The 16,423-nt window shown below is 40.8% G+C and overlaps 1 protein-coding gene across 5 annotated transcripts in view; it reads left to right on the top strand.

Moving 5' to 3' along the window:
- Positions 1–16,423, top strand: part of ST3GAL6 (ST3 beta-galactoside alpha-2,3-sialyltransferase 6) — an 82,686-nt gene that overhangs the window by 12,971 nt on the left and 53,292 nt on the right. For 3 of the 5 annotated variants that reach the window (XM_074807458.1, XM_074807451.1, XM_074807441.1), the window contains 4 exons: positions 5,029–5,324; positions 5,990–6,117; positions 14,654–14,766; positions 16,025–16,161. The gene's annotated coding sequence lies outside the window, so the exon portion shown is untranslated. Of the gene's footprint in view, positions 1–5,028; positions 5,325–5,989; positions 6,118–14,397; positions 14,535–14,653; positions 14,767–16,024; positions 16,162–16,423 lie in introns of those variants that run through there. The other 2 variants (XM_074807468.1, XM_074807479.1) reach the window with 2 other exon arrangements.

Here is a 16,423-nt window from a genome sequence, read left to right as displayed (position 1 = left end):
GACAGCCTAGTCAGCTAATGCCAGACAGCAGTTATTTTGCTTTGTGACCTCTGTTTTTGAAACCTTGCATGCTTAACTTGAAGTATATGAAAGCAAGTTAGGTACATTTGCTGAAAAATCATACTTTCAAGGACTGTAGCAAGGCATTTAGACCCTCATGTAAACTCCAATTCTTCAGTTGCCATGTTTGCTGAGCGTCTGTGAAGGTATCGACTGCAGAGGACAGCTGTTTCATATGCCTGTGCTGCAGACAGTGATATGTTGGCATTGTAATGCGAGCGATTAAAATGCGTAAAGAGTTGAGTACATGGGATATCTGAGGCTAAAGTAGACCCACTAAACAGACTGAATAATTAGCTTCACTGAAATCAGAAACAAAATACCCAGCATTTAAACAAGAAGTGCTGGCCTCTTTTCTGTGCACTATACACAAGATGAAAAATGAAACAAAATTAAGCCTTAGAACACAATCTCATTTAGGCTTGGAGTCCTAAATGAAAGAAAAAGGGAAAGGACACAAATTCTATAACTGAATTCAAAGCCTCCGGTAGGTTCCAGACTCGGCATGGGAGGATGCAGGGAGAGTGGAGCCCAAACCTCTTTGCAGATAAGGGGAGAGCCTTACTGAAGAAAGAGAGGGATAACATATCTGGTTTGCTTGTGTTAAACTTGTCTTTCAACTGAACAGAAGTTCTAGTTGACTTCAGTGGAGTTTTGCCAGACTAGACCTATATTAGGCACTGAATAGGACTTCAGGGCTTCAGGTTCATTGATGTGCTTTATAGCTCCTTGAGAAATTGTGGTAGTCACCTCTTGTCCCCTTAGGAAGTGACTCTGTAATGATACTCTCTGCTTCTGACATTATATTGTGCAGATTTGGTAAAAAGCCTTCCCCCCAAACTTTTAGCATATTGTTGCATTGCTTAGTGCTGGCATGAAATTAAATAGCAGCAGTTTGGGACTCACACTACTTTGCTCTTTTTTTAGTATTTTTTTTGTGGTGTTCATATTTACTGTTGTTTTGTAATAACAGCCTGGATAGTATATGGGGTGCTTTAGTGGAGAAGAAGTTGGTCATTCATATTTTTTTATTACCGTTCTTGAAGCACGCTGGTGAAATCCTACTAACTGTAACACATTGCGCAGTGATTAATGAACCCTTTAGAGAACGTAGGGGAGTCCTGCTTCACTTCACCTTCTGATGAGCAGATGAACAACTACCAACATTTTCAGAACGTTTGCTAATGTTGTGAGCTTCAATATCTGGGAGATTTGCTATGTGCTGGGCCCTATTAAAACAGCTTAGTTTCCTGTTGGCAGACCATACACCTTTAACAAAACATTGCCAACCAGAAACGTTGGCCATAGGATCTTAGATAGAATTTGTTCACTTCTTGAGCCTCTCCTTGAAGGATGCTGAGGACCTGCAGCCCTAGTTCTTATGCTGAGAGCTACTTCCCTTTGGGACTTTTTGAAAGCTAGCATAATGTGTTTCAAGCCGAGTATCCAAAAATGACTGTATGAGTCATTAGGTAGTAAGTACGCTGGGTGCGCAGGCAGTCTTCCTGTTCTGCATTTATGCAGTGTGTAATATTAGAGGGGTCTGGATCTGAGTGTCTTACGAGCTACGCAATACGCTAGATATTAATAGTAGTCATAACTAAGGGATATAGTTTGGCTGCTTCTGATCTCATCAGAGCCACGTTTCAAATGTTGCAGAGCTAAATGTAGAAATCCAGAGTCTCTAGACCTCACCCTTCGTTATTTGAGCAGCAGGCCATCCATTGCAGTGGTTATTCTGTTCTATACACAGCAGTTCCCCCCAAAGTAAAATAAAAACAATGAGATGGAAAAAAGATACTTGATGCAGTGCCTGATGTTTCATTTGCACAAATGGCATTTACAACTCTGCAGTGTGCACTTGGAAATGAAGCCTCCTACTGCCACATACTATGCCAACGTGCTGGGAGGTACAATCTTTTCCACACAATTCTCTTAAAATGATATTGCCTGTTAAGTGCGATTTTTCACCTGGAACTGAGATTATCAGCAAAGCATAAGGAAAGATTAGGAGATGCAACGCTGCCCAAGCCATCCATTTGAAGATGACTCAAAGTCATAAGATTTGTTTAAAATACATAACTCAGAGTTCTTCTCCATTTGCCATCTTGCCCAGGGGTTCAGGTTTTTCAGCTTTAGATCTTTAACCAGGCTGATGAAAAATGGCTTTTATCAAGGGAGTTGAAGGTCATGTGTAGTCATGGGATTGCAGAAACACCAGATACTACATTATTTAGCAACATGGAATAGATTATTGTCCTTTTAAATTGCTTTTCAGCACTAGGGAAAGATGGAATTTCTAGTAATTCTTCCTAAGAATATGAATAGACCCTCTTGTTGCCGTTATTCTCAGGGAATGATAGTGAATCTTCTTTATAGCTGTAGGGAGATCAGATTTTGCAGCATGTGGGGGTAAAACACTTCTCAGAAGCAGCATGCTTTGTGTGTGAATGAATGCTTCCTTAACGGAACACCCACGTTTCTTTGAGGGGCTACATGTGTGTCAAAGCAGAGCAGGGTTTGCCAGATACCAGCCATGACTCAGGCACTCCCATGACGCTGGAAGTATAACAGTGAATGTTGCTGAGAACCATAAAGACCTACAGTGTGTGACCATTCTCTTTTTAATCTAATCTTGATGGCTCGTCCTCTGTGAGCAGCAACATTCATGACATTAAGAATGGGGTCTGTGAATTGATTCCAGAATCAATTTGGTGGCCTCAGTGTAGACTAAAAGCCACACATTCTTGAACAGCAAAGTGCAAAACCTCTGTCAGCCTCTCCTCTCCGCCGGGCCTTGCAGAGGGCACTGGTAGTTAGCACACGTGGACCTCATAGCAGGTCTACAACCTGTCATGCCAGTGGCCACGTACTCAAAAGCGCTGAAGTTCTGAGTTCAAGGTTGGGACTTGGAGGCATGTGAGCCTTATATAGGGAAGGAGTATCATGTCTGTATCTACACTTTGTTTCCATTCCCCACTGTGCAGGTTAAACCAAATCAGACTATATTAGATTGATTAGACTAACATACCTTAACTTACTTCTCCTTACTGAAGTGACATTTGTGTGCCTACATCATCTATCACTTCTTATTCTTGCCCAAAAGATATGAGATACATTTATACACCAGAAAGTGGCATGTGATGAACTTGTGTTGGCACTCAGCTAACATAACAATGAAGGCAGAGCAATTCCAGGTAGAACTTGGGCTATGCCCCTTTTGTTCAACTATGGTCTTGTCTATAAACTTTAACTACTGCAGCCAGCCCACATTACACTGGTCTGATGTCTGTCTTAACCTGAGTTAAGATCCCCCTTGGTTTTGGGGTTTGGGTGTGGGGTTACAGGGTTGTTCTTTTTTTTTCAAGGGTACGTTAAAGCATCTAAATTGCTTTAGTTCCTTATGGATAAAATGAAAGAAATAGTAATTACAGAAGCAGCTAATAAGATAGAGAAGGCTGCAGTTTTATGGGTGGGAAGGCTTGAGGTCACATCACAGCCCCTGGAAAAACAGGGATTAGAATTCAAGATCTCCTGGCCACTTTTTACAGTTTATTCATGCCTACATGTTTCTGTAAGTCAGGAAAGAGGCTGTTTTATTCTTGAGCCTGTGTGACTATTTTGCAACCTGTCTGTGCCTGTGTCTGCAAGTTTTCCGACACGCAGGGCTCAGTTCTCCCTTTTGGTAAGCAGAATTCATGTCCGAGCCTGAGGACATATACAGTCCTAGACATATCCTAATCTTGGACCATTCATAGATACACAATGCTAGATCACATAAGCGATCTGAAGTGACATAGGGACCTCACTGAGCCCATGTGGCATAATCTGTCCCCCGCAATGGGATGAGTAAGCAACACGTAGCTGTATTATTTCTAAGGCCAGCAGAAAGCAGCCTCTATCCCAGGTAAATTTTTCACCAATGGAAAGCGAGTTGCTTAGGTGTGCGAATTGGACTGACAGTTCTGGCCCTAGTAATCATTTGGGTGATGTATTTATTATTTTTCTAGCCATTCAGGGAGCAGGCATTATTATCACAGAAATTCTAGAGTATCTTGCTGTTTTCTTCTCTTAATTCAGTCTTATTCTTCTAATACATCTTCAGTTCATGCACATTTTCCTCCTTTTTACCATCTTTTTCTTCCTTTCCTGTATCTCTTCCTACCACTGTCTTTTTCCTCCAGCTCACCTCAGGTCACTCTGTTCTTTCTACTCTCCTACCAGATCAGTTTTCTCACTAGCGTACACTAACCCTACTATGTTGGTATGTACTGCATATATATGATCATAGCATAATACATGGCAATATGTGAAACAATATGATATTGATAGAGAAACTGTGTAGAACTTCTGTGTAGAACTGTGTAGAACTTTTTTTGTTGCATGTGTGTTTATTATAATACTGTGAGGTCTCAAGTAGAAAACTACCTTAACCCAGGTATGTTGAACTCACCGAGTTGTCCTACTAGTTCTGCCATTATTCAGTTTTTATTGACCCAGACAGACTGGAAAGTGCCTAGATCTGAAGGAAACATCATTAAATATTTTCGCCAGCAGTCTGGCTGACATAGTGCAGCAAGTGCATAATCCCAATTAATGAAATCACACAAAAGCAGGCTTTCCCAAGCAGTGTTAGGCTTTAAGTATAACAGTTTTTCTGCCTTCTATCTCTGTTCATTCCACCTTGACATGATCTTTTCCAGATCATCACCACATGCATTCTAGAAAAGTCTTCTGAGTAGATGAAGAGAATTGTTTTATCTGCATTTTCTAGGAAAAATCCTGTGTCAGGGCCCCTCTTAAATAATGTAGGATTGAAAAACCGAGGGGAAGATGATCAAGACAGTTGCATCAGTTTGACTCCATCAATTTACTTTAATCGGTGCAGGTACCTTTTGTGGGTGCTTCCCTAAGTCATGAACAGCTGAAGCTGATTCAGTCTATTATCTGTTGTTAATTCAATTTCAGATTGTCAGTCTACATAGGTAGCTGCTTTAGCTAAACCAGTGCAACCAAGTGAGAGGATAGACCTGAATCTTAACCAGCTGTCCTTGTCCATGGAGCATGAGGCTCATTACTGGGATTCTGAAGGTGGAGAAATGAGCATCTGTTGTAAGGGATTCATCCTGTCCTATCCAGGCCCTGCGGAAAGTTGCATTGATCAAAATGGGAAGAATGCTAGAAAAAACAATAATGGATTGGAACATTTGTGCAAAGACAGATCTTTTCAGTCATTGGCTTTGGGAACAGCTTGCTGCCTAAAGGTAAGTTTTTGATTTTTTGCAGGAGCAATGCTGTGTTTGGTACTTCTATTAAGACTTCAAATGTTACAGTTAGAGGAGATGTGTTTGGGCTGCTGATTCAGGAGCTGGGAATCTTCCTGGCTTACTCAGTGCCTACTGTAGTATGTCTAATGTTATTGTGAAACATTTCACAACGGCACACTATCTCTGGGAATATTCTGTGGATAAAATGACTTATGGGTACTTATGTTTCATTGGCTAGAAATGTTCTGAGTGGTATTATAGGATGCTGCAGGAATAACACCTGTAGCTGGAAGGGACCTTGTGGAAAACTCCCATGACTGCTAACCTTAGTGAAGCTTTATAAGCAACAATGAGAAATATAACAGCAAAATAATAATTAAGAAAAACCCAACTAAGGTATAGCTCTAGAGGATTTTCTTATGTGATACATACTTAACCATATTTCTCAAACTTGTACGTGATAATTATGTTTGAACACTAAAAGCCTTATTTTCATGCTGAGCTCTATCTGTGCTTTAACTCAGAAAAGGGTGTTTGCCCCCACAGTTTTATAACAAAGCCTGCAAAGTGGAGGAAAGAGGTACTTATGAAATCAATAGGAAACTTTATCTGGTAAGAAAAACAAGAACATGGTACAGTAATATACTTCTCTTTTCTTCCAGCAAGAAGTGTTTACAGAGGGGTACAGCAACCCAAGTTTTCTACTCGCTGACTCACAGAAGTGCTAGTCTGTACAAGCCTCGCTGGTCACAAACTTTCAAATACTGTTTCAGTGAAAATCACCTTCCAGGTAAAAGGGAATTAAATGAATTGCTGGTTCTTGAAGCATTAATTAATGAAAGACTGGCAGAACTCCAAACACTTTTTGGCGAAGAGGCCTTGTCCTCTTCACTCACAGTTGTGGAGGGAGTACTTGTGTGCTTCTGCATATATGGCTCTATCTTACCTCAAGGGGACTGTGGCTCTGTCTATGTTCGTGAGTAGCACAGCACAATAGGAATTGATCTGTGGAGCCAAACAGTGCTGAAGGCCCAATGTCTACACTATATGCTTTTTTTAAGGTGGTTAATTTTGACTGGCTCTAGTCAGGTCCCATGGACTGACCGCCCTTTAGCAGCTGGAGCACCCAAGTTGACCTCATCAAGCACATCTTCCAGTTTTGTTTTGTCCAAAAGAAATCCAGTCCATGTGCTCTGAGACTGTTCTGTGACATGAACCAAAGTGCTGAATGTGAGAGCTATTGGGACACTGATCTTACCAGGAATGCTAATGTAGGCACCCTCCCTTAACTGCCAGCTACAATGAGGTAAAATCATAATGCGATACTGCTACTTTCATTTTATTACAAGGCATGTTCAGCAAGGTCATCACAGGAGCATTGGGTGAAATTGCTGTTTGTGATTAATGTCATGGGCTTCATTGTAGTCTATTTTCCTATCTTTCAGCCCAGATGAAATATTCTTTAAAGATGTATTAAAGGCTTTATACTTTGAACCTTTATATCTTCTTATTTAGTTCCACTTTGTAAAGCCTAACACTTAGTCCACTTGTAATTTTAAGAGGCTTTCATTGGTTTAGATCAGGCTCGTAGATTCTATGCCATACAACAAAAGCCTTTTCAGCATTCTTTAGGTTATTTTTCTCCTTTGTATCCTCTTTTATATTTCTCATTTGACTTTCAGAGATTGTTACATGCATAAAAGTGTCTGCTAGCATTGTTCCTGACTATGATGACAGGTTGGGTCATTATCAAGGGTTCTCAGAAGTCAAGGAAGATGTTGGGGCTATTTTTGAAAAACTGCAGACTCCTTTCCAACTACATTGGTGAGAGTACCTGAAGAAAATAGTTAAGTTTCACAATTTATTACCTGAAGCTGAAGGAGCAGCTTTTAGCTGTGGTGGTATTTTCAGTTTCATGGATGTCTGTAAACCAAGTGGAAAGCGGGTACTTTAATAAATTCTGTGCAAGACATCTTTTATGAACACCAGTCATTAGTATGAACATGGCTGCCCGGTGCTACAGCAGTGGTACCTCTTGATGGAGGCATAAATATCATCTTCCAGGATAGTATTCAGTTATATGTAGCACAGTTGGAGCACATGAAGTGCTGACAGTTGTTGCAGGAATAGGGAGGTCATCTCCATGATCTAAAAAGAAAAACTTCTAAAACTCCTAGCTAGTTTTAAAAGCAGTTCAGTTAAACTGTTTTTGAAAACAGCCAGAGTTGGAGCCACAGTTGCTGAAAATGTTATACTGTAGGTCTGCCACTGACTGTCATTACAACAGGTATATCCAGCACAGCAGTAATGCTATCTCTTTTTAGCCTAAGCAGAGACAAAGCATACGTGTGTAGTGGATTTGGTACCACATAAACAGGAATAGCAAAGATCCAGTAAAATAGATCTTAAAAAAAAATGTGACTGATAGTAGTAGAAGAGTTTTGTTGAAAGTCTTTGGTTTTCTTCAACAATTTTCCAAGATTGGAGCCAAAAAACTTTGGGCAAACTGCTGCACCAGGCTAAGAACAGAGAGCAGTGGGTATAGCACCCTCCAGGGATGGCTTTTCCAGGGGCTTTCTTTGGGAGGGCAGATCCTGGGATCAGGAGATCTTTCCAAGTGGCTGAAGAATTGTACAGAAATCAGGAACGTGGGTGGTGAGAGGAGGACTGAGGAGGGAGAGAAGCCTTTTGCATGCGTTATTCTTTTCACAGGGAGGGGGGAAAAAAGGTTACTGAAGGATGAGATGCCTGAGGAGAAAAACTCAAGTGTGGGAAGGGGCGTGCTTTAGAGAACAGAAAGGAGGGAGTTTGGCGAGAGGATATGAAAGGCAATAGGACTACTGGAAGGGCATCCACGTGGAAGAAAGTTGCCCAAGATAAGAAGCAGGTTGCAGCTTATCTATGAGTAAATACAGACATCACAAATTGGAACAAACGGGTGCCACAGTGAGTATGGCTCTTCATTTGTAGAAATGCTTGCCTAGAATAGCTTTACTAGACTTCACTGTTGGTTTTATCTTCAACTGCTAAGAAATTTGTGGCATACCGGCTATATCTTAATCAAGAGATCTGATTTAAAACCCAAAATGGCCATAATGAAGGGAGAAGAGGGAACAGTGGGTGTATGCATGTGGTTCCTTATGTGTGTGTGTAGTTGACTGTGTCCTGTGATTGTGTCTTGTGGTTTTATTACAGAGAGCTAAAAGCATGATCCAGTACCTAAGACAGATCAAGAAGAGCTTAAAGCTTTTCCAGGCAGCATTAAATTTTTAAAGGTGGTCACTTACCATGTAGAAACCTTCAGAATTTCTGCCTCACAGGCAAAGAGAGAATGTTAATACCCAGGACTATTAACTTGAGTTTCAGATTTAACGTCAGTTTTGCCTCAGTTAGTTCCTTTAAACTTTGGCCATTCAGTAGTGGTGGTTGGTCACCTGCCATGGGTGTTACTGGGAGAACTGAGTTCAAACAGAAATACGTGGGTTGTGAAGCTGTGCTGGCTAGCCAGCGCACCACGGCTGTGTCAGAGAAACAAACACTGCAGTTCCTGTGCTCCTGAGGAGGGATGTGTGGGGCCACCTGATAAGAAGCACACTAAAAGCTGCTGGTGTTGTGGAGATGGTGTTCAAAACTTTGTAGACTCTCCCCGTGGGTATTGGAAGCTAGCCAGGCCAAGTGGCGCTGACCAGACTCCCCTTGTTTCCTGAAGGCATTTCCGTTTGTAGGAATCATTAGTGCAACTTTACACTCATTGAGTAATTCAAGCAGTGAAAACTTGACTGTTTTTGTAGCTACTTACATTAACATGTATTCCAGTTAGTTCCTTCTCACGGAGTAAACAGGACTTGGAGTGTGACAAATGCTTGTTAGGTCACCTTGGGAACACACTTCTGCAACTGTTTGGCAGTTCTTGAAAATCTGAGTCATGTCCTTTCCTGATTCAAAGTTTCACTGGTGAGCTCCCTCTTGCTACTTGTCACCTCCCCACCGAGCAGGTAACTATGGCTGCTTGCACACCACAAAATGTTTCTCATGTTATGCCAAGTGACCTATCCCTGCCACTGTTACAGTATTATAAACAATCAAGGTCCATTTCTGAACAAAACTCTAACTAAATACTGAGTTTGCCTCCTTTGGTTTTTTGAGGTTTTTGCTGTTGTTTGGTTTTTAGTGATGACATTCATATGAGACAACTAAAATGAATTTCAAACCAAGATGCTGCAAATCCACCTGTAATTTTTCCTACAAAATTACAGCAGTAATTACAAATGAGCAAATTCACAGTATCAAGATTTGCTTGTAGGCAACTGAAGAACAGGACAAGCAGATAAACTTATCAAACATACTTCATTAGTCTACAAATGTGCTATTATTTGTAATAATTAGGTTTGGGTCTTTTGCTTTTTACAAAATAAATTATTGGCACATTTAATATTGACAATTGACCATGTTGAGTTCAGGGATAAAACATGTACCAAGATAAACCATTAGATGCAGCTGAGCCTCCAGGCATATAAACAAATAACAGAATATTTGTATTGCAAGTTTGAATAAGTTTTGGAGTTTGGGTTAGCTTTTTTTTGGTGGGTGTGGGGTTTTTTTAAACACTGGTATATCATGGACATTTATTTCCCTGTAGTTGATAAAGCACACCTATCAGTCCAAGTGTTAGTAAACGTGAGTCTGACCATCCTGCATATGTGAAACCTGCAAAGAAACCTATACCAACTTTGCCAAAAAAAAAAAAAGTAGCTTGTTTACCTGAAAGAACTAACAACAGAATTGCTTTATCAACTAGGGGGGGAGGAAAAGTCTATGGACTGGATATCAGTCGCTGTTTATTTCTCTTCTTTACATTGGCAAATGCGTTTTCTGTTCCTTTTCAGCAGGTGTAACTATCAAATATACTAATCAAATGAATGCTTCCTTGCTCCAAAGTGGAGCATCTTTTATCCTTAATTTTTTTGCTCTGATGGAAAAAAAGGTTGTTTAAAGTTCATAGTATAGAATTTAAACACATGTGTGGGAGTAGAATTGTTTTAGACCACAGACGAACATCAGGATGGTCAGATCTGCATTCTGTTTGTTTGCCCAGTATTTAAATCAGCTTGGCTGTCTCTTTATTGCCTCTGAGGGCTGTGGATACACTTCATCTCAAAAATACGGGTAGATAACATAGTCTGATTCAGGCTCTGTTGAATTACAGTTTATGGTATTTGACTTATTTCCTAGTCAAAGGTATGGTTTGGATTTTTTTCTCCTGTTGTTTAGGGAAAGCTGCTTTCACTCAGTTTAATCAGCTCAACAGCCAAATATTGCATCTTCAATATTTTCACTAAAACTGATCCCTGAAAAAGCACTATAGTAAGGTGGAACAAGCTGTAACAGTGGTCATACTAGATACACTTTTGCAAATCTCCACATATGATTTTTTCACTGTAGTTTTAATATTTTTTTTACTTTAAATCTATTTTACGGTAAAGGTTAGAGCCATTTTTGCAAATGCATATTTTTTAATCCATCAGAGGCTTTTCATCTTCAAACTAGCCACTGTAAGATCTGCAGACAATTATTAATTACTTCTTGTTCAGACTTGCATTTGCCCATCTGTCTTTCCAAAGAGACAATTCTGACGCTTTCCAAACCAGAGGCAGGAAGAGAGAACAGTAAATTCACATTGCAGATTACTTCGAAAATCAGCAATTCTGTTTTCATTCCAAACTGCAATGAAAGATAATTGCTAAGGTCTCCACAGAACAGCAGTCTGAAAAATGTTGGTTTGCTAATTTCAATGAATTAGTACTGAGGAAGTTTAAGAAAGTGCAGGCTTCCAATTTCAAAAGCCCCTGGGTTTGCCATAGAAGCTGGGGTGAGTTTGTTCTCTTTCAGCCCATGTAGTGGGACGGCAGGGAAGGAAGGGGAACATCTGTGATTCTCTGATTTCTAGACTATTAGGGCATGGAATCTGAAAATCCTGGTCAATTCCCGAGAAGGCTGCCAGGACCTGTAGGGCTCCTGATATTCCTGACTTTGGGGGGAAAAAAAATAAATCTGCTTAGTAGGCTGTCTGCAGGCAAAGGCACCAGAAGCACTCCCCAAAGTCTGTCACTGAACTTCTGAGGAGCTCGATGAGTAAACCAACAAGAGTTCAAGCAGGATCCCAAGGGAAAGTGCCTCTTGTTTTTCATTTGAAATGTATTCCTTAAAAGTTCACTCACAACCGTAATTGTAGATGAGGAAAAGCAAGAGGTCTGCATAACGACGGCTGAACATCCCAGGGAACGTCACCAGCAGTGACCGGCTGCAGTCAGAGGCAGTTAATATAGATTTTCTCACAGAATTTCTGCCTCTTGGTGTCTCATGCTGACATTAGATCTGCGCTGGCTTAAAACAAAACTGATCCCCTTCCTCAGTTTTATAGCTACAGCTCGCCCTGATCATCTTATTCCTAAACTCTGAAAAGAGTCATCTGACAGTTGTCCACAGGACCCACAGACCCCAGCGGTCGAAGATGGATCTGGACCATGATGCATCTGAACTGAACTGCAGTGTTGGCTCAAACTCTCTTTTTTTCAGACACTTTGGACATAGTAGAAGTTATTGTCAAAAAACAGGAAATAGTTGTTGAAAAAATGTACTAAACCTCTGCAATGTCAAAAAAAACTTTTCAAGAATTTTTATTGTTTGTTTTTAAGCCACCCTTTTTCTTTACCTTCGTGTAGCCTAGTCTTCTTCCTCTGTGTTTGCCTACTGATCTGAAAGACCTGAAAAATCAAGATATATGTCATCCTTTATGTGGCATCAGTTTGGTGTCTTGGTTCAAGACAACTAGGCACATGTTTTGAAGAGGGGAAACAAATCACCTTTTTTGTTCTTAGAAAGCAAAAAGATTCCACTCAGTGGCACATCACAGCATTCAGTTGCATTTATTTTGTGGAAGCTTCTTAACACTGATAAATTTTAAGAGAGCACTCTAAAAATATCAGGTAAGCTCTAGTGACAAGTGATAGTTAAGTCAGTGTGAAGGTTTTAGTAATCACCCACTTCGCAGGCATTTTAGATGGAAGAAAACCTGTTCAGAAAGCAGGCTGTGTTACCTACCACACCTGCTCAAACACTGTCTTCACAAGCAGACACAGCAGTGGATGAATCCCTTTTGGAAGAACAGCCTCAGGTTAGAGTACAAAATTGGAAACACTGGAAAGGGTAAAGGCAAAGAAGCTTCATCTGGAAAAGGTGGTCTTATGAGTCCTATTCTTTCTGAAAATACTTCTTTAGTCCTTGATGTGACTTCTGCAAAAACCACCTCTGCTTCTGCTAAGAGATGAAGGGCATGCAGCTGCTGCAGGTGTTAGTGTCCCAGGCTATTTGCCTCTTCTGGAAAGGTCACAGGATCCTTCTTTCCAATAAAGTGGGCCTTTTGACTTGCAGTATCAATGTTTCAGATTCTGCTCTCAAATTTCTCTATCGTTGTTTCTGTTGTTCTCTATTGTCAATCACTGTTCATGACTGCAACAGTGGCACGGTAGCGCTGGGGTAACTGTCATGTTTGTGCCATATGTTCACCATTCTATACCATCAGAGGAGTTACAAGGACACATCTACCTGCAGGACGTGGACTCTGCTGTTCATTTTAGATCAATCTTTCTGTCACTTAAATGTAGCTGTTCACTTTATAAAGCATCCTCTGGTTTCTCAATTCAGCTCTAACTATATGTTTAAACAAAACTTACAAGCAACAGTCCATCAAGATTGTCTTTGTTTGCTGTGGGGATACAAGGCTGTTTCCTAGCAGCTCCTACCAAGCACTGTATTGGGAAGTCCTTAACAGAGCTATTTATTTAAGTAGAACTATTTTGAAAATCTATTACATAATGTACATTAGAGTTGATTTGAATAGAGACTTCTGACCATCCCAGATACTCTGGTACCCAAATTGCTCTAGCTCATGGGATAGCTGCTAAACTGGCTGTTTGTCCTAGGTAATTTAATTCTGTAATTAGCTTTTCCCTCTTCCTATATGCCTGCAGGGCAAGAATAGGCTCTGGTTCAATTATATTCACAAGAACATGAAAAGGCCTTTTGGAAAACTGAGCTTCCCTATTACTAAAATAGAAAAGAAAGAAAAAAAAAAAGTGAATCCTTGGGGAAAAAAATAATAGCAAATTTGTTAAAATTAGCAATGAGGTGGATTTTGCTCTTAGCTGTATTGATTTCAATAAAAGTTGTTTCAGTGACATGAAATCTAGATTTATGTAAGAATAACTGAAAGGCAACATCTGGTTCGCTGCTTGTATTGCAGTGACAGCTGGGCTTCACTTGTGCTTGCTGGAGATAACAGACACTTCCACATGGTCATACCAAGTTCAACGACCAGCTCAAAAGCACGAGTAATGATGCAAGCATCAGCTGTGCCAGGGAGAGAGTAACATAACTGAAAGTTACTTAATTCTGGTCATACTTCTGTAAGAGAAGGAGCAAGTTTGCAGCCTCTGCTCAGCTAGGTCACTATGAACACTGGCCAGTTACAAAAAACTTTGTAGGTATTCTGACTTAGCCCTTCCATGCTTTTAAGGGAAGAAGAGAGGTGAAAGACCATAGGGCTTCAAATGATGCCTGTTACGTGAGGAGAATCTCACACTGATGAGTCTTCACTGACTTGTACGCTTAAAAAGTAAGTTGAGGCAGATTGTATCTGCTTTCTAAATCTCGCTTCCAGCTAAAGAAAACCAAGTAACAAATCATGATTTCTGTAACAAGGCTGTGAAACCTCAGTGGCATCGTTGTGCTGGAGTCTGCTGCTTCCAAGATACTCCTAAAATAGGCACTGAAGATGTAACCTGACCCTGTGCTCCCTGCAGTCAGCTGCAGGGGAGAAAGCTGCTCGCTGCACCTCTCTGCTAATGACGGCAGCGAAGCTTTTGCTCCAGATCCCATTGTTGTGCTTGCCAACCTGGTGTCTCCATGGAAATTGGAATCCAGTTCCAAGTGTTCTGTCACCTCTACTGCTGAAGAGCCCACGTTTAGTTAAGGGTCAAGGTTAAATATGTCTGCAGTAGCATATAGTTGGTAGAGTGTAGTTCAAGCCTGTGCCGAGGCCAGCGCAGGGGGAAGGGCCTGAGCTGTCTCAAAGCTGCTGGCCAGTACTTTTAGCCTTTACCCAGTGAGAGCTGACTGAACAGGCAAGACTCTTCTGCTGAGCTAAAGGTTCGTTTGAATTATTTATACAGCACAATTTGGCTAAGCACCACTGAGCCTGGATTGAGGACGTTGCCTTTTTATTGTATACTGAACTGCTGTAAAATTTTTGTTTTCATTAATTTCAGGTGAATCACCATCATTCTCCTGCTTATAACACAGATCCAGAGCATGGACAAAAATACCATAGAGGCAAAGACAAGAGGAGAGGCATACTGAGTCCCATCCATCAAGAGTGCAGGTACCAGCTTTAGACTTACTTCTGCCAATCTACAGGAAATGAGCAGGGCTTGTTGCCCTGCCTTGTGCTGCAACGGGGATCACCTGAACTTCACTTATGATTATCCTTATGATTTCCTTTAATTTCCAGTCTCACTGTTAAAGAGTGCTCACCAGGACCAAAAAGACTACTGATGTCATCCGATTCAGTCTTCCCACTGCCACAGGCAACTACATGTAACAGGCATGTGGGCATTTTAAGTACCCAGAAGGGTAGCTGTCCTTGGTTTTTATAGGTGCAAGAAAGGAGATGAGCCCCAGGCTCTGATTCCTGGCTGGCTTAAGTAGACTTTATTCCACAAAGTGGGGAAAGGCTAGAGGTATGCCTCTGCCTTTTAGGAGAGGGAGTTCCCAAAAAAAGGTGGGTACAAGTAGGTTCCCAAGAAAGAGGGGATATTTTCTCTAGCAAGACCAAAGGGGATGACTGCCAGACCTGAGTGTGATGTTAATAAGGTGGAGTTCTTTATGGGAGTGGATATGAAAAGCAGGAGGAGAGAGTTTGCACCAGAAGATCCATAGCACTCAGGGGCTTGGAAGGTCTGAGGCATGGCCATGCAACTTTGCACAGCAAGTTTCTTGTTCAAAAATATCTATAAAACATTTCCTTCATACCCCACCAATTTATGTTGTGCCTTTCCAATGCTTTACAACAAATGAGGCCTTTAGGAAAAGGCAAAGAGCTAAAGGATAATGTGCCACAGACAGAGGGGCAGAAAGCAGAGCAAGGGCATTAACAAGTCTCCAGGTTTCTGCTATGGCAAGGAATTAATTAAATTTGCAGCCAGCCTGCACCCCTTTGTTCTCATGCCAGCATTGTTTAGCTGCTCTCACAAGACAGGCTGTCCATTCTCCATGTAACCCTTCTCTGCATCTTCTCCAGAACTGTTTTCTTCTCAAGTGTGAGAGCCTAAATCATATACTGTGTTCTGGGGGAAACACTAGAGTTTTGTACATCTGCATCAGTGCTTCCCTACCTGTAGTAGAGAAATATTATCTTACCTAAGGTATGTTCTTCTTTTCTGTGAATGGTTGAAGATTTGTTTGTTGTTTACAAATTGTCTTTTGCATGTCCTAGCTCATTTGACTTTTGACAAATCTGGCCTTAATCCTATGCACCTCTGTTTCTACACCATACAATATTTGCTGACCAGGATTGTTTGCTATTTGTGACTACTAAGAACCTCTCTGTAGTGTGTTGTTTTTTTTTTTTTCCTATTCAGGCCTCAAGTGCTTCCCAAGAAGATTTTTCTCTTGCTTGGAATATATACATGGGATAGTTTTTATACATTTGATCTAGATATATTGAGATATATTTCAATCTTCCTCCACATTCAAGACTTTCAGCACTTCAGTCCAGGTAAATTCACTAATGAGTTTTCTTAATTTGACAGTTTGCCCTTCTGAAGTTGAAAAATTAGTTACCAACCTGCTTCTGTTTGTTACTCTGTTCAATGTGAATGGAAACGGTTGCTGAGTACTCAGCCCAATGCTGTTTTCTATGACCAGCTTTTTTTGACTGTCTTCATTACTTACTAATTTGGGGTTGTCTCTTTTTGTCTCAGTGACTACTGAGAAGAAATCTGGCAGCTATTGTACACATGGCTAGCTGGGCCCAAGTT

Source organism: Strix aluco, chromosome 2, assembly GCF_031877795.1.
Source record: "Strix aluco isolate bStrAlu1 chromosome 2, bStrAlu1.hap1, whole genome shotgun sequence".
NCBI lineage: Eukaryota > Metazoa > Chordata > Aves > Strigiformes > Strigidae > Strix > Strix aluco.
The sequence above is the reverse complement of the archived record's forward strand: the minus strand, read 5'-3'. Positions and strand labels throughout refer to the sequence as shown.